At 35.1% G+C, this 18891-nt stretch overlaps 1 long non-coding RNA gene across 1 annotated transcript; it reads left to right on the top strand.

Moving 5' to 3' along the window:
* The first annotated feature begins 9107 nt into the window (after nt 1-9107).
* On the top strand, nt 9108-17744 carry LOC132273227 (uncharacterized). The gene is made up of 2 exons (XR_009470054.1): nt 9108-9961; nt 17544-17744. It is a non-coding gene; the product is annotated as an uncharacterized LOC132273227 (long non-coding RNA).
* Nucleotides 17745-18891: the final 1147 nt, after the last annotated feature.

Raw genomic sequence — 18891 nt, 5'->3', positions numbered from 1 at the left:
TGATCCTATAGATTCATTTGGAACATAGACCTTAGGTGGCATGATCCACTATAATTGTTTTAGCATTTTAGATTTCAAGTTAGTGACGTTGAGAATCTACATCTTGTTGCTTTGTATAGCATGCTCCCATGTTACTTGAATTGCACAAATGATGTGATTTGTGCTAGAAATGATCTTAGGTAGCTTAGGATGCTCCCTGAGTCACATTTTGACATAGACGTTAGGTGGCATGAGCCCCTTTAACATGCTTCACCTTAAGGTGATAAAATTGTAAAAAGTTAGGTTGATGCATGCTCATCTCCTACGAGTAGCTTTATATTACTCACCTACGTTGTGGGGACATTTTTCAGGTACAGGAATTAAAGTTGAGATTCTCATTATGCTTGGATGGTTTGTGGACTTGGAGGTTTCCATCTTTGTGAAGGTTGGCTTGGAATGCCATTTGTAACCTTATTTGTCAAAATGTGTATATTTGATTCCATATATGTAGTGTGTACATGAGTGCATTCCTTGCAATGTATTCAACATGTATAAGATGAGACCGGAGGCCAATGTCATGTATTTTGTATCCTATGTAATTTATTACTTCATGAAATATATGAGAATATTAAAAAATGCCAAGTTATAGTTTCACTATGTTTGCATCAGGTGTGGGAATTCTAATTTTTATTCTTTCATAGGGTCTCATTAATCATGTACGAAGTGTGGCCAAGGGCCAAATGGTCATTTAAAGTCAGTTGTTGATTTTGGTTTTCAAAGTTTCCATTTTAAGTTCAATTTCGTCTTTTTGGCCATCGGGGGGTCGGATTTTGACTCGGTCATTTTCGGGAGCCGCGGACCATTCCCGCGCGCTCAAAATCATTATTCACATTTGCGTGAATGATCGTTTTCATGAAAACCCCTTTCGTTTGTGTTTTGAGCCTCCTATGGACTCATTTCACATTTTTGTTGAAAAATTCAGCTTAAGGGCATTTTGGAAATTTTTTTTGGGAAATAAATTTCGTTCTTGACTCCATCACATAGAAAATGTGATTTTAGGGGAAGTTTCTTCACGACATTTTTCCGAAAAATGTCATCTTGACCTCGAAAACCATGTCGCAAACTCATTTTTCTGCTAAAACACTGTTTCTGCTGCATTTTGGGTGTTCTGTTCAAGTTGAACCGGTTCAAGAATCATTGAACCGTTTCAAGGTGTGATTTTGGTTCAGCTTGGGCATACTTCCAATGTTGAATCGGTTTAAGAATGTTGAACCAGTTCAAGTCTTCCAGAGTTTTCAGTTTTGGACTTCCAACTTCAAACTAATGCAACTTCTTCGTTTCAACTCCGAATTGGTCCATTCTTGAGTCTAAACTGACCGCATCGAAATAAGCTATCCAATGGTATGAATTTTAGTTTTAGATTATTTTCCTAACTCATGATATCCTCGTTTTAGTGAGAGGGTGTCGGATTTGGTTCGAACCGGGATAGGTTCTTCTGGGATTTCATTTCCTTTAGCCTTGAGACTTCATGTGAAGTTACCAAAGGATGTTTTTGATCTCATTTGACTTGTTGGGATGCAAATTCCTTTCTCTTAGGGTAAAATGACCATTTTACCCTTGGTCCTTCCTTTGGTAGGGTTTTGATACCCTTGTCTTTATTTTGCTTCCGCTGTGTCTCAAAATTCCTTAAAGGGCCATTCTTGTGCCTTAGGGATGATGTACATCTCTAAGGACTTGGTTTCGTTTTGCTTCCGTATTTTGGATCCGTTTCGGGTCATCACAGGACACACTAGGTTGAAAAATCCAGGGTCGTCACAATACTGATATTAAAATTGATGAAGAAGATCAAGCCCTTATTTTGTTGTGTTCTTTGCCTCCTTCCTATGAGTATTTTGTTACTACATGCTCTATGGAAAAGACACAATTAGTATGGAGGATGTTAAATCCTCACTGAACTCTCAAGAATTGAGAAAAAAAGTGTCTAGAAATAATGGAGATGATTAGGCCGAGGGTCTGGTTGTGAGAGGAAGAAGTGAGAAAAAGGTATCTGGTAGTAGGGGAAAATCGAGATCTAAATCTAGGTCTCATAAAGATATTGAATGTTATTATTGTCACCAAAAAAGGCACATTAAGTGGAATTGTCCAAAATTGAAAAATAAGAAGAAAGATAAAAAGGATAAAAATGAGTCTAAGAATAAATCCACTAGTAATTCTTCTGATGGTTCTGGGGTTGCTAAGGAAAGTTCCTCGGATGTCAAAAATGTTCTTTCAATTTCTGACAGTGATTGTCACTCCAGTAGTGAATGGGTTCTTGATTTTGGTTGTTCCTATCATATGTGTCTCAATAGGGACTGGTTTTTTACTTACTATTCTGTTGATGGTGGTCCTGTCTTAATGGGGAACGACAATCCCTGTAAGACTGTTGGCATAGGCACAATCCAAATTAAGATGCATGATGGTATTGTTAGAACTTTAACTGATGTTCGTCATGTTCCAAATTTAAAAAAGAATTTGATTTCTCTTACTACTCTTGACTCTAATGGTTACAAGTTTTCAGCTAAAGGTGGAGTTTTGAGAGTTTCTAAAGGTGCTCTTACTATGCTTAAGGGAAAACAGAGAAAATGCCTCTATTTTTTGCAGGGCAGTTGTAACGACCCAGGTTTTTCAACCCGGTGCGTCAGTGATGACCGTTAAGTTAATCCAGTAACGAATCCGTATGCGGAAGTAAAAGATAAATCAAGGTCTCTAGAGTTAGAAGTCTTCCCTAAGACATTGGTGTGACCTTCCATGAAGTCATGGAAGTTAAAGAGAACAAAAAAAAAAAAAAGAATAGGAGTCAAAACGGGCAAAATTCGTCAATCAAGGGCAAAATGGTCAATTTACAATTGAGAAGGGAAATTTGACTCTAAAAAAGTCAAATAAGGTCTACACAACCTAAACAAATCATTACACAACATTCCAAGAGGTTCTAAGAACTTTGGACAAAAACTTCATAAAATACCCTTTCCCGGTTTAAGTGAAAACTGACACCCTCCCACTAAAACCTGAATAACTCCCACTGTGATTTGAATCTGAGAATGAAATTGATATCATTGGAAAGAAGACTCAAAATACTTGAGTTTAGGCTTAAGAATCACCCTATTTGGGTTAGAAACAAAGAAGTTATGGCCATTTGAAGTCGGAACTTCAGTGCTGAAGAAAAATATGGAAGACAGGTGTATGAGGGGAGTTTCGGTCGACCGAAATAAAGTTTCGGATGACCGAACTGGACAGAATACTTTCTGAAGACATGTTTTTAAAGGTTGGTTGGTCCGGTAGACCGATTTGAGGCCATCGGTCGATCGAAATAGAGTTTCGGTTGACCGAAACTCCTCGAAAAGCTGTTGTAAGCCCAAGGTGTTAAGTTTCAACCTATACTTTGATTCCCATGATGATTTGGTTCAAAATTGAATGTTTAAAACTGATTTCTAATGAGATATGGATGTGTAGACATGCCAATAACCTTAATATGAATTGTTTATACGTAAAACAACGGCTCATGGCCCTATACACATCATTTACAAAAATCTCACATGCTAAACCTCCAAAGTTTGTTTAAATACATTCTTAAAGCAAAAGATGGTACCAAATGACTACAAGTGCTAAATTAAACATGCTTGGCCCTTGGCCTCAATACATACATGTTATTTAAGCATTAAAAAGTGTACTTAGGTACACATTACATATTTCAAAACAAAAATAACATTTTACACCAAAATGATACTACATGCTAACACTTACATGTTTTCAAAAATACAACAAACTACATTAAGACTTTAAAGCAACTTAAGGATGTGATGCATCCCAAAACAAAGTTTCTTTGCCTGAAAAATAACCCAAACAATTAGGGTGAGTAATCAAGTTACTCGTAGGATGTGGTGTATGCGCATACCCTATAGTTTCAAGTATAATGTAAACCAAACATAGACCATCACAAGGGTGCATTCCACCTAACGTCTATATTTCCATGGTACTCTAAGGGATCATCTCAAGCTATACAAATGTTTGAAACGATAAACACGTAGCATCCAAGTATACAAAATGAGTACACTAACCACATTAAAACCAAGATTTACCAAATCACAAGTTACAAGAAATCCATGATTTACAACTTGGAAAGTAATACGAAATCAAATAATGGAAAGACTAGGATATGTGGCCACGAGACCATACAAGTTATTTTGGGTAATTACCTAGTGCGTACTATGACTTAGGAGAATTCCTATCCTCCGTACTAGAGCCAAACCCTAGCCATCAACATCTCATATCCTTACAAGCTTCCAAAAATTAACAAGTTCATGACATTTATGCAATCTCAATGCATGAAACTACCTACCAAGCACAAGTAGGGCAAAATCACACAAACTATGCCCTAAGGTTACATGTCTAAAATGGCAAGCAAATGTTACTACACATTATGCCATATGAATTTAATATTAATGTAGGCCATAATTACTAATCATGAAATATAGTAATCTACTTACAAGTAATTACAAGTGCTATATACAAGATTTTCATACTAAACTCTCAATGAAATCTCCATTTACTTAACAACATAAGTGCAATTTCAAGATATTGATAATAAACCCTTAATGAAATTACAAGTATTAGGCAAATCATTAAATAATAACCTACCTATACAATTTAATAGTCATATACATGCTTATTCCACAAATCCTAAGTCAAGCATATAAAATCTCTATTTATATGCAAATACAAGAATTTAAAAAGGCATGTAATCAATATATATCAAGCTTCAATATACATAAAACCTAAAGAGGATAAACATATAACCACCCCTACCTTACAAGAGGATTGTTCCTCTTGAATCCAAGGGAAGCAAATGAATTTCAAGTTTTCCTTCTAGGGTTATGAAGAGGAAGATGGGGCAAGGCTTTTGTATTCCAAGTTTAATGGTCTAAGGTGAGTGGAAAGGTATCAAAAATGAAGTCAAAGCTTTAAATCAAGCTTTGCTCCAATGGTGGCTAAGTTGGGTTCTTGAGAGGAAAGAGATGAAAATGAGACAAAGGTGTAAACCCTAAGCTGAATGGTAGGATTCTCTACTCACTAGGTGCTCTTGCACTATCTCACACACACACACAATTGCAAGACCAATTGTGAAGCCTACACTTGTCACCATCCTATGTAAACTTCCAAGATTAAATAACAAACCTACACTTGTCAACCATCCATGCCAACAAGTGCTCCTATCCTAGGCCAACAAATGGGTGAATCTCCACCCTCCATGTGTCATCAAACAAGGCTTCCAAGTAGTTTCACCACAAAATCAACAAGTGGCACCTTAGGAATGTGACACTTGTCATATTTTTCAAAAATTGCAAAAAGGTCCTTCTTAAAAATATCTTCCAAATTAAATTACAAAATAGTCCCTAAGACGAAAAATAATTACTTTATTTAATTTCACAAAACCCCTCAAGTTTAGAGTAATTACCAAAAGTTTTTCATTCATGCTCTTTACAAGAAAAGTAACCATTTAACATACTTTTCTACAAAAGTGAAAATGTAGATATCATGGAAATGAAATATCATGGATGTAGCTCTATGCTCTCATCGAATTAAATGGATCTTCAGTCCGGCAACAATGGAGACTTCAGCTCCGATCAATCCTCAATCCGATCAGGCTTGTTTCCGGCGACAATTGAGACTATAGCTAGTTCGATTGATCTTCAATAATAGCTTCGGGTAACTTAGGTTCTCTATATGGGTCTCATGTTGCCGAAGAGAATCAAGATGAAGGGTTCCGTTGTGTCTGTTTGATCTCTGGACTTGGTAATGTGGCGGCACGGATGAGGCAGGGGTGTAAGAAAGAAGGGTGAGGATAATTTGACCTATCTAAAAGGGTAGTTTGGTCAAAGAAAAATAAATTTTAAAGATTAAAAAAGTAATTAATTCCATATTTCAAATAGGTCAAGGGTAGTAATGTTAATTAACCATGTGTAGTGACTATTAGGAGTGTCTTTGTTAATTTTTTTAAACCTAAGGGGGTGTCATTATTAAAAAATGGATCAACTTATTATGGTTGTAAATAAGATAAATTTTAAGGGTTGTCGTTGTAATTAACCCTATTTTTTAATAGGAATGTAAGAAAAATCTGAATAAATATGCGCGTTGCTGGTATTTTTCGGTAAGTATACTCTGGTGGTCTTAGATATATTCAATAATACCATATCTCAGGAAACTCTATTCAAATAAATTCAAACAGGAAAATCTAACTAATTCATCACTCAAAAAGCTCTCTTTTTCAATAATGTCTCTCCTCTGTTGATCCAAATTTTTATAGTTGGGAGTCCCTTTATTTAGTTGAGAACGCATATGTTGCTTCTCAATATTTATATATATATAAATTGGAAGTTAAATTTGATTAAAAAAAACTAAATACTAAGGTTAAATTGGTAGATACTATACTCAACTAATTTTAATCCCTACGAATATGATAATTTACAATTTATTCACCAGCTAACTATGCTAATAGAGATGCCCAGATACTTAGCAAAAGTGGAGAGAAACTCTAACCAAAATTAAATAAAGACTTCAAATCTGCATCATCTAATTTGAAATGTGAGAAAGCATCATTAGGCTACACAACCATTGATAATAGATACATTAGCTTTGTTTTGTGACAATTTCAATGATAACCTTAGTGAACCCTAGAGAAAAAACTTTAATAGATACGATAAACAAATAAGTAGAGATATAAGGTCACCTTGCTGACTTGCTGTAATTCATTGTCACCTTAAAAATAGGCAGTGGCCTAACGGTATCAGCTTCTTACTTCCTAAAAGAAGAGGTCAAGGGTTCAAGTCTCCAAAAAAACATATGTGTGTGAGTATTAACTAGAAAAAAAAAAAGTATTAACTAGGAAAAAAAAAAAAAAAACAGAAAATAACCATACAATTCTCCATTAATACTAATGGAAAACATTGGAAAGTGATATAAAGCTTAATCCAACAAATGAAGAGAGGATGAAGCCCAAACAAAATCAAGAATAAAATCCCATTTTAAAGAATCAGAAGGCTTATCAATTTTGTAGCCCATCTTGACGGTCCATAATCCCCATGATAGTTCCTAAGTAACTACTGGGCCAAAACGTTATTATCACTGGGCATTATCCAGAAGCTTAATTGGTAAAGTTCAACAAGTGCACCATGTTAGAATCTCGCTCCTTTAATTTGTATTGACAAAAATATAATAATAATATAATATATAAAAAAAATCTCATCAGCAAACTCGAATTGAATTGTTTTATTCATATATGAGTTATGGATGATGGGTAAATCTTTATGATGACAAATCCCTTTATGTTGTTTTCTGTTTTAAGGGTTAAATATTGGCTACTATGAAACTCATGACCTCTTGTTGTTGCACAGAAACAAATCAATCCAGGAGCCAAGAAGCCTCAACCCTATTAGACGATCTCAATCAATGTATTTAATCTAAACCAGTTCAAAACAATATTTCCAACATAAACAATTTAATTGTATATTAAAAATCCACATGTGAAAGTCCATAATAAGTACTCCCAATCAGTGAATCAAGCCTTACCCAAATCAAAACAACAAGACATAAAAAAAATAAAAATAAAAAGAGATATTGTTACTAGAAAAACAAGAAATTTCTAGAGCAAGATCGTTCTTGTTATAAATTATTAAATAAAAAACAAATCCATGTATAAGAAACCCACAAGCACAAACGCACACAAAACACTCAATCAATAAACCAATCCTAATCGAATTAATTAATAACACAAATTGAGTTCGAGATGAAAAAAATATATATACACACAAGACAGGTGATAAAACCCAAAATCCAGATTCATGGAAAGACTCCAATTGATAAAATATGAACTCTAAAATCCAAACAATAACCAATTGACACAAAGGAAAAATAACATTACGTTGAAGGGGATGTATCAAAGAGAGGGTTTTCTTTGAGATGCTCCAAAAGATAATCTCCCAACAAGCGCAATCACCTTCGAACCCAAGATTCATTGTTCTTGGGGCAGTTGTGAACATATAATTACAACGAACATGGCAATATTAGCCACCACAATGGACTGTACATAGTATGAAGATGAGTGACATGTTGGTGTTGCTATGTTCGGTGTCATGCATGTCAACCATCACCACCATCAATTTGTATATCGAAATGGGATAGATTTCAATTTTGATTTTGTTTGATTGTTGTGAAATGATGCCTTGATTTACAGTATATTGCAGTAATAGTAACGAAGGAATTACATGGCTTCAAGGCTATAGGTAAATTAAGTTTATTAATTATATCGTTCTGGGAAGAGATTTGATTTGCAAAGGCACTCTCCTTTCCACGTTTTTTTTTTTTTTTTTCCTTGTCTTTGAGCAATAAGTGTAGTAAAGCAGAATAAGCAAACTGGAATGATGAAATTGATGGTTGCAGAGTTTCATTGCTTAATCAGCATCACTAATCGTTATCAGAAACCATCTTTATTTTATTCTTGGTCAATTATCAAATCATTTATATCATGTTAACTGGACTGTTGTTTGGTCCGTGGATTTGTTTTTGTTTTGTTTAAATTAACATTGAATTAGGGTTTCATGACAGGGAAAATAATGGGAGAATGAGGAATGACCGAAAGAGGAGAATAGATAAACATTATTCATCTGTAAAGGAAGATGAAGATTAGGGAAGAGAGCCATGGAGAGTGAGGATACACAAATTGTTGCAATGGTCTTTCGGGTTATCATAAAAGGAAAATGATAAGGGGGCTGAAGGATAACCTTAAAAAAACTATCGAATCTAATGTGACTTGGCATGTCAGCTTTCCTAAAATTTCTTTAAAACTTCTTGCGCAAAGTAAAAAAGCCATCACGTGCTTAGCGAAAAAATTGTTTGAGAAGATACCGTAGCGATAAACATTGTGAAGGGTATATACAAATAGAAATATATATACACACAATTACATATATGTTGGTAATAGATCATAAATATTTAAAGATTTTTTTCTACAAATTTTTCAATAGATTTAGGTATTACTCAATGATTTGATTTTAAGAATTACATGATCATCTTATATTTGACTCACGCACAAAAATTCGGGAGTATTCACAACATCACTATTTGATTCGGGATTGGCTCTCTCTCTATCTAGGGTTTTGAATAAGTTTTCTTTTCTAGCAGCAATTCAATCGGTACAGTGATTTAATTTGATATATCTAGTCAGTGTAAATTTTAAAATATATCAATTATGAAAAAAAATTCTAAAAGATACTACATAACAAGATAAATAAAGATAATAAAGATAATAAAGATAAGTCGATTCCTAAAAAAAAAAATAAAGATGCCCTGTAACACCAGACCAACAACAAGTTTGGTAATTAATTCGGCGGATATCTTTCTGTTTCCCTATCACTGCTCATCATAAAATCATAAAAGATGGGTATGACGCAATTTTAATATTATTTAATATTTGGGCTCAAGAAACTGTGGACTAAAACCTATAAAAAAATAATAATAAAAAATTTCAATTAAGTCGGTTAAGAGGAGTGAGGATCAAGAAACTATATGGACTTACTATTCCTATCAAAATAATAATAAATAAATAAATAAATAAAATCCTAAAATCGTTTCAAATTTACCTAAAACCCTAAATTTTAACTTTACAATATAAACCCTTCTGCCACTGAAAGGAGGCCGACTGCAAGAGAATGGGAAGGAAGAAAAAGCAAAGAAAGCCAGCAATAGAAGACGGAAAAGAGGCCGACTGCAAGAGAATGGGAAGGAGGAAGAAGCAAAGAAAGCCAGCCATAGAAGAGGTCGACTGTACTAGAATGGGAAGGAAGAAAAAGCAAAGCAAACCAGCAACAAGAGGGGACACACCAAGTCTTCCATGTGAAATCATATACAATATACTCTTGAGACTACCCATCAAGTCTATGTTGCGATTCAGGTGCGTTTGTAAATTATGGCTAACTTTAATATGTGAACCCCAATTCATGACTCACCAAAACGAATCCATTAAATTGTACCGTCAAAGACTCTTTTACCGGGCATCCATCCCAAAATGTTTCTACTCCATAGGCTATGAAAATATTTCTGATAATTCAAATGAAAAGCTATACTTACCACATGATGAGAAAAAGGAGCTGCCCAAAATCTATTGCTCTTGTAATGGTTTGGTATTATTAGGTCGTGATGATGACAAAACGTGTGTATTGTGGAATCCATCCACTAGAGCAATTACAAAGTTCTCATGCCCATTTGAGGTAAATCGTCCATCAATCTTTGGACTATGTTATGATTTTTCCATTGACAATTACAAGGTGGTTCATATCAATAGAACTTGTGATATAGAAATTATGTATGTGGTTTTCTCTTTCAAGAGTAAATCTTGGACAGAGGCAAGAGAATTGTCTTATTTTCATTATTACCATGAAACTAGTGTTAATGTGAAGTGAACGGAGTGTTTCACTTCAAAGCCATGAAATGTCGCTTCATGGGAATATATGCAATTGTTTTCTTCGATGTGGTGACTGAGAAGTTCAAGGAGGTGCCACTACCAATTTGTATATCTGAAAAGGATAGATTTGGATTTGGTTTGATGGTTGTGAAAGGATGCCTTGGTTTATATCGCACACCTGTTTTTGGAGAACAGTGTGAGGTATGGGTGATGAAGGAACATGGAGAGATGAATTCGTGGACTAAGTTAATGAGCATCCCAGGACTAAATTATTTGTCGATCAAGCCGTTGTGTGTTATGGAGAAAGGTGAAATTTTGATGGTGTTTGATGGACAAAATAAAGTGTTAGCAGTCTATAATCCTAAAGAAAACAAGTATACAGAACTTGCTAAATTAGCTAGGACAATGGATGTGTTGAATTCAGTAACAGCAGTTTTATTGGTATATAGTTTAGTTTTACCCAGTTGATTAAGAGGCAACTATTTATGCTCTTTTCTGGGACAATTCCTGTCGTTTTCCCTTTGTAAGCCATGTTTATCATTGATATAATAGGATGGTTTTATTTTTATTTTTATTTTTATTTTTTTTTGTGCGCGCGCGCGCGTTTGTGCAGTTTGACAAACTCCTCGTTTTGACATGTTCTTGATCAGAAATGACCCAATAGTCATGGTAATTTCTAACTAGTGGCTTTTGATGTACTCATGTTCTTTTAGGCCGAATTTCACCCGACCTTGAAATCTTTTTTTTTTTTTTTTTTTTTTTTTTCTGTTCAGAACTTTGGTACATATATTTCACGATTTTTGTTCTAGGTCTAAACAGACTTGAATTCTTCTCCTTTTGGGTAGTAGTTTTTGGTGATTAGATTTTAACTCCTATTTTTTCATAATTTTTAGAGATACTGCCATTTGGGGTTTATTTTTAGCTTTTCTTATACTATTAAATTTTCTAGTAGGTTTTCTACATTATATAAACATGAGCAGAATTTATTCATTGATTAGTAATATTTTCAAAGTTCTCTTTAGTTATACTTGGTGGATTCAATGTTAGTTATTGTTCATACTTGAACATTCATAACTTTCACTTAGTAAGTTTTTAGTTATTATAAGAATATATATATATATACACACACACACACACACTTTGGTAAAGAGAATATATATTGTTCGATTTCACATTCTGATCAAGATTTATTTATATGTACTTTTGTAACTAAATGCATCTTGAGAGAGTTCCATAGACATGGCTTTCAAAAGATCTTTGTTTTCCCTTTCTTTTTTGAGAAAGATTTGATGGAAATTATTTTCTTTTTAAATGAAATTTGTCTATAAGCTTATGAGCATTCAATATCCCATAACAAAAACCTCAATAACTAAGATAAAATCTGTAGAGTTAACATGAAAAAATTACCTGTGATTCAAAGTTGTCCCTAAATTTATTAATTTCTCTTTAAAGTTTAAATTTATATTGAGAAAAGAATAGACATCTATACCAGGTACTTACTTCACCTCTGCTTCAATCTAACGATTAAAATAGCCATAGTGCTATCAACAGTGATTAAATGATTGCTCACAATAGTGATCCCAAACAAATTTCACATCATTTTAAGTCAAACAAGTCAAAGGTGCAGCAATCTTGGAGAAGCCCTTAATGAAGCACTTGTATCATGTAAACTATGAACCTTAGTGACAATAGTAGGCCGTTTCTAACTCATCACAGCCTTAACCTTGGCGGAACCACTAAAACTCCATCCCTAGAGATCATAAGCCCCAAAAACTTGATCTGCTCTTGCCAAAAGTCATACTTCTCAAACTTAGCATAAAGTTGATGCTCACGCGGAGTCTAAAGTGTAATACTCAAGTGTCGTTCATAGTCCTCCTTAGTATTGGAATATATTATAATAATATCAAGCAATACCACGAAAAACTAATCCAAAGTAAGGTTTAAACACTCGGTTCATCAAACCAAGAAAAGTTGTTCAGGTGTTAGTCATCCCCAAAGGCATGACTAGGAACTCGTAGAGACCATAACGAGTCCAGAAAGTAGTCTCACTAATATCATCTTCCCTAATCCTTAGTTGATGACAACCAGCCCTCACGTTAATCTTATAAAACAACTGTGCCCCTATGAGTTGATCAAACAAATCATTTATGTATGGCAAATAATATTTATTCTTGATCATCACTCTATTTAGCTCACGGTGGACAACACATAAGCAAAGTACACCATCATTCTTCTTGGAAAATAAAATAGGTGTTCCCGAGGGTGATGTGCTAGGTCGAATAAACCCCCCAATCCGAGGTCGAATAAACCCCCCAATCCTCCAACTCTTAGATCTGCTTCTTCAATTCCCTTAATTCAACCAACATCCTTCTATAAGGTTCCATGGAGATAGGTGAAATATGAGGAATGAGGTCAATGTAGAAGTTCACTATCCTTTTAGGCCGCAAACTCGATCGAAACATCCTGACACTAGGGCTGCAAACGAACCAAGCCGTTGACGAACTGCTTGGGCTCGACTCGTGAATTACTCGGCTCGAGCTCGATTCATTTATAAATGAATCGAGCTTAAGCCGAATTATGAGGCTCGATTCATAAACGAGCCGAGCCTGAACATCAGTAGGCTTGATTCATAAACGAGCTGAGCCTGAACATCTGTAGACTCGATTCATAAACGAGCCGAGCCTTAACATCAGTAGGCTTGACTCGTTTGTTCATGAACTGTTCATGAACTGAGCTCGATAATGCGTTCGTGAACATACTCGATTATAATATATATATATACATACATACATACATACCCAACTATAATATATAAAAAAGTTGGGGTTAGATTGTAATTGTATGTAGCACATTTTTTTTTGATAAGTAATAATAAATTAAAAAAGCGTTCAAAAGGGGAACGCGTCCCTAGAACAATAATCGGGGACTAAGGTCCCAAAGAATCCAGAAAAGAAATTAAAGCATTAGAGGAAGAGCAAGAACTCTTCTTCACATAACTAAAGAGAGAGCGAATAATAATGAGTTTTAGTGTCGCCGTAGACGACTCTTTCCCTTTGAACATTCTACTGTTTCTCTCCTTCCAGATGCTCCACCATATGCAATGTGGGACACTTCTCCATAAATCATGTGCACCTCTGCTCACGCGACATCCTCTCCACGTATAAATCATATCCTTAGTAGAACGTGGCATTACCTAACACATGCCAAACAATCCAAGAATAAGATTCCAACAATCGTACGCCACAGGGCAATGCATAAGAAGATGATTAACAGATTCCCCATCTTGCTTACAAAGGCAACACCAATTAACAATACAATTTCCCCTCTTCCTCAAATTATCAATCGTCAGAATCTGACCCCACACAGTTGTCCACACAAAGAATGCCACCCTAGTAGGTGTCGAAGAGCGCCATATAGTTTTCCATGGGAAGACAAAGCTAACAAAATTAGACAGGTATAAGAACAAAGATCTTACTTCAAAACGACTGTGAGAAGAGGGAATCCATATCAAATTGTCATGCCCCCTACCAATTCCTTCCTGCTAATACAATGGGTCCAGAAAAATACTCACCTCGTTCAACTCCCAGTCTTGAAATAACCGCCTAAAGTGCACATTCCACGTAATTCCACTATTATCAAGCCGATAACAGTCAATCACGTAAGCATGTTTGTCAATTGCAATATTGTATAATCTGGGAAATGTGCGAGATAATAGCTGATCCTCACACCAAAGATCTTCCCAGAAATGGATGCATCTACCATCACGAACTTTGATTTTAATATGAGGAGAAAAAATATCCAATCCTTTCCGAATGGATCTCCAAGCCCCAACTCCTCCCGTAATAGAAACTGGGCGTGTAGTCCAATCGCCAATGTCTTCCCCATACTGACATGATACTAGCCTTTGCCAAGGACGTTGCCTTTCCTTCCTGAACCTCCACAACCATTTGCCCAACAGAGCTTGATTAAAAGGAATCAATCGTCTAATACCAAGACCACCCAACTGCATAGGCTTGCAAACTCGCTCCCATTTGACAAGGTGATACTTAAACTCTTCTCCCCTTCCACCTCAAAGAAAATCCCTTTGAATTTTTTCAATCCTTTCAGCAATGGAGCAAGGAATTTGGAACGTAGAAAGAAAATATATAGGAAGACTAGATAAAGTGCTCTTAATAAGAGTTACTTTGCCCCCCTTTGATAAATATTACTTTTTCTATCCTGCCAACCTCTTTACATACCTGTCGAGCACAGAGTCCCAACTCCCCACTAACCTTGAGGAGACCCCTAAAGGCAAACCCAAATAAGGAATATGAAAGGAACTAACCCTGCAACCAAGTACTGCAGCCAAAGAAGAGATATCCTGAACATTCCCAACCTAGATAACCTCACTCTTAGCCACGCTAACCTTTAGCCCGAAAACCGCCTGAAAACATGCTAGAATGCACCTTAAATATCTACGTTGAGACACATTTGCATCACAAAAAACCAAAGTATCATCTGCAAATAGCAAATGAGAAATCTCTACCTGATGGTTAATATCTCTTCCCACTCTGAATCCCTTAATGAGCCCAAGATTCTCTGCCCTGCGCATAAGTCTGCTAAAGCCCTCCATGACAATAAGAAAGAGGAAAAATGACAATGGATCACCTTGTCTTATTCCTCGAGAACACCCAAAAAAAGCAGCAGGAAAACCATTCACAAGAATTGAAAACTTGACAGACAAAAGACATGTCTTAATCCATTTCCTCCACTTACTTCCAAACCCCATTCTTTGTAGCAAATAGAGGAGAAAATTCCAGTTAACATGATCATAAGATTTCTCAATATCAAGTTTGTATAGAACTCTAAGAACACCACTATGCAATCTTGAATCCACACATTCGCCTGTAATAAGAACTGAATCAAGAATTTGCTGACCTCCAATAAAAGCATTCTGGGAGTCTGAGATAATCCCATCTATAACTTCTTCCATCCTTTGAGCAAGCATTTTAGCAATAAGTTTGTAAATACAACCCACCAAACTGATAGGACGAAAATCCTTAATGTCAGAAATGCTTCCCTTCTTAGGGATGAGGGCAATAAATGAGGCATTTAGTGACTTCTCAAAGACACCAGAAGTATGAAACTCCTGAAAGGTACCCATCACCTCACCTTTCTTAACCGTCCAACTTTCCATCAAAAAATGCATAGTGAACCCATCAGGCCCTGGAGCTTTATCCCAATTACAACTTGACAAGGCTTTTAGAACTTCTTCTTCATGAAATGAAGCTTTAACCCATCTCTCTCCAACTCAGAGATAGCCTCAAAAGGAGTCCATCAAGTTTGGGTCTCCAACCTAAAGGTTCTGTGTAAAGCTTTTGATAAAAAGAAATTATCCTATTACGTAGCTCTTCCTCCTTCCACAACTCCACGCCTTCCACTCAAATGTGTCCAATGTGATTACTTTTTCTATGAGGATTAGCTAATCTGTGAAAATTTTTTGTGTTACGATCCCCCTCTTTCAACCAAAGAGCCTGAGATTTTTGACGCCATGAAATCTCTTCCATACTAGCAATCTCAGCAAGAGCTGCCTGACAGGAAGTTCTCCTAGAGCAAAGAGACTCCATATCTCTAGCCGCCTCCTCAAGACCATCAATCTCAGAAAATTCAGTAAAGACTCTATTCTTTCTCCATTCAAGATTCCCAAAAACATCCTTATTCCACTGTTTCAGATTGAATTTGAGAGATCTTAACTTCTGTGTTAATATAAAGCTGGGTGCTCCTATAACCATCACTCCCTCCTACCAAGATCGAACTTTCCCTTGGAAATCTTTCGATCTTAACCACATATTCTCAAATCGGAACGGGGTTCTACGAGAACACAAGCCCCCACAATCCAAGACTAGAGGAACATGATCTGAAATGACCCTTGCTAAGACCGCCAGAACAACATTCGGGAAATTTTTTTCCCACTCCCCTGAGATCAGAAATCTGTCCAATCTTGAGAGAGTAACTGGATCCCTGCCACTATACCAAGTAAAGGCTGCGCCTTCCATTGATAGATCAATAAGAAGATGCTCATCAATGAAGTCAGAAAACTGATCCTGTAATGTTACCGATTTTTCCTATTTTCTATTTTCTTAAATTTAATTGATTTTCTGGATTATTTTAATCCTTTCCTCGTTTGGCCTGCCACGCGGGCCCCGAAGGGCATTTTGGTCATTTTGAGCTGAGGGTTTTAGAAGTGTGTTTTATTTGTCATTCTAAGTCAATTAGAAGTGACGGTTTCATTTTTAGAATTTTTCAAAAATCGGGACGATTTCTAGACCACTTCTTCTGGTTTTCTTATCTGAAGTGAGGGGCATTGTTGACATTTCACATGTGTGTGTGTATTTTTAATTCATATATGTATGTTGTATTAGTGGTATTAATGGAGGGTGATATTTTATGGCATTGTTGAGGTTGTAACGGAGTTTAAGGGGCATCTTTGTCATTTTAGTCTCATGGACCAACCTAGAATGTTCTAGAGACCAAAAAGGATGGCTTCATTTTTAACCTATTCGTTTCTTTTCCTTCGGCAGACATGTTCTTCCTCTCTCTATGTTGCTCTCTTTCTTCTCTCTAGAATTTCTTCATGCTAGAAGAAGATTTGGTTTAAGCCGGAGTTTGCAAATTATAGATCATTGCAAGGGCTACATTTTAGTACCGGTATTGTAAGCTTTTGGTGGGATGTGAGTTTGGAGCTTGGAGCATGGGTTGCTATCTTGAGGTAGGGGAAGTTTAAACTAATAATTCCTAAGGTTTTAGTGAGTTTTCTATATGTTCTTTGCATATAAATCTTGTTGGTGTGAGTATGTTTAGCTTGTCCAGTATGGAGTTGTGAAGCATGATTTATTCTTGGTTTACATGATTGGTGATGAAATGGTTTGTGAATTTGTGAAATTTATGTATGATGTTGTGGCTGGTATTCCCATGATCCCTTTTTTCTGATCTCCTTTTCTTTGGTTGTGGCTCATGGGATTTTTAGGAATGTATTTTAGGCTTTTTCCTACTGAGCCATTGAGCTCACCCTATTATCATTAACATTTTTCAGGAATTCTGAGACAAGTCGAAAAATGATGTGTATCCATGGGCACTGATATAGATAGGAATTTATTTTATTTTATTTCAATTAAAGCTATGTAAAATTTAGCTAGGGAGGCCTCATCCTTGTATTTAATTCTTTTTAATTGTATAAAATGAGACTATGAAATTATTTCATGATGAATGGGCAATGGAGTTATGTTTTGATCAATTATTGATGCCTTTAAATTATTTATGTCATGTTTTATTGACGAGCATTTGGGTTCAGCTGTACATCAAGTTGTTTACCAGGTTTAGGAGGGCTGAACCGTTCCATCAGCCGAGGGCTGAACCTTTCCTTCAGCTAAGGGCTGAACCTTCCCATCAGTCGAGGGCTAAACCTTCCCTTCAGCTGAGGGCTGAACTGTAATACCCCGTAATTTTAAAGAATGTATTTAAATTAATTTTGTGTTAGGTTAATTAATTTTATTTATTTGTGCATACTACATTATTTTATTAAGTTCATTTAATTGTGCATGTAAATTAATTGTGTATGTTAAAATAAGTAAATTTGTTCATGTAATTATGCATGTATTCTTATTAATAATTTTATTTGTTGGTTATGCTTATATTAATCATTATTAGTTAAGTAAATTATTATATTTGTGTTATATAGTATTATGATGATATAATGTATTATTTTGTAATAATAATAATTATATTAGTTTAATAATAATAATAATAATAATAATAATATAATAATAATAATTATAAAAGTTTTATTAATAATAATATTAGTAATAATACTATTAGTATTAAATCAATGTAATGATGAAAAATTTAAATACTAGGATAGAATTTCATTTACTATGGTAGATTGGTGGATCAAATATCTTGATTAAGATAGCATTGTCTTAAAGCCATATAGGTAGGAATATGAGAAATGGGTGAGAAGTTATTATAAATTAGATATTTGTATTATATATATTATATAAGTTTGTATATATATATTAGTAGCGAACTTACTCTAAAGGCAACTTACTTAAGTTAGAAAGCTTAAACATTCTAGTGAGCTATTTTATAAGAGTGAAAGGAAAAGAGAAAGAGAAAGAAGCTTGGACCGGTGTAGGCGATTTTACCCGACTACGCGCAACCGGCGGATTTATTTTAAATCCAAAAAGGCAAGTTATTATCTATTTTTCCCCTTTGAATCCATAAATTATTCATTTAATTTATTTCGGGTTTTTTAGAGACTAGAAACCATGCTAGGAGTTGCAATAAATTATTTTTAGTTTATTAAAATATTGTGTTTTAATTATTAAAGAGGATTAGTTATTTATTTATTAGCCTATGTAATTAAAATATAGCTGAAAATAATT

Source organism: Cornus florida, unplaced genomic scaffold, assembly GCF_030987335.1.
Source record: "Cornus florida cultivar Cherokee Brave unplaced genomic scaffold, ASM3098733v1 CherokeeBrave_3.0.0_Hap2_Chr09, whole genome shotgun sequence".
In the NCBI taxonomy this organism is placed as follows: Eukaryota; Viridiplantae; Streptophyta; class Magnoliopsida; order Cornales; family Cornaceae; genus Cornus; species Cornus florida.
This window is presented reverse-complemented; position numbering and strand designations above follow the sequence as displayed.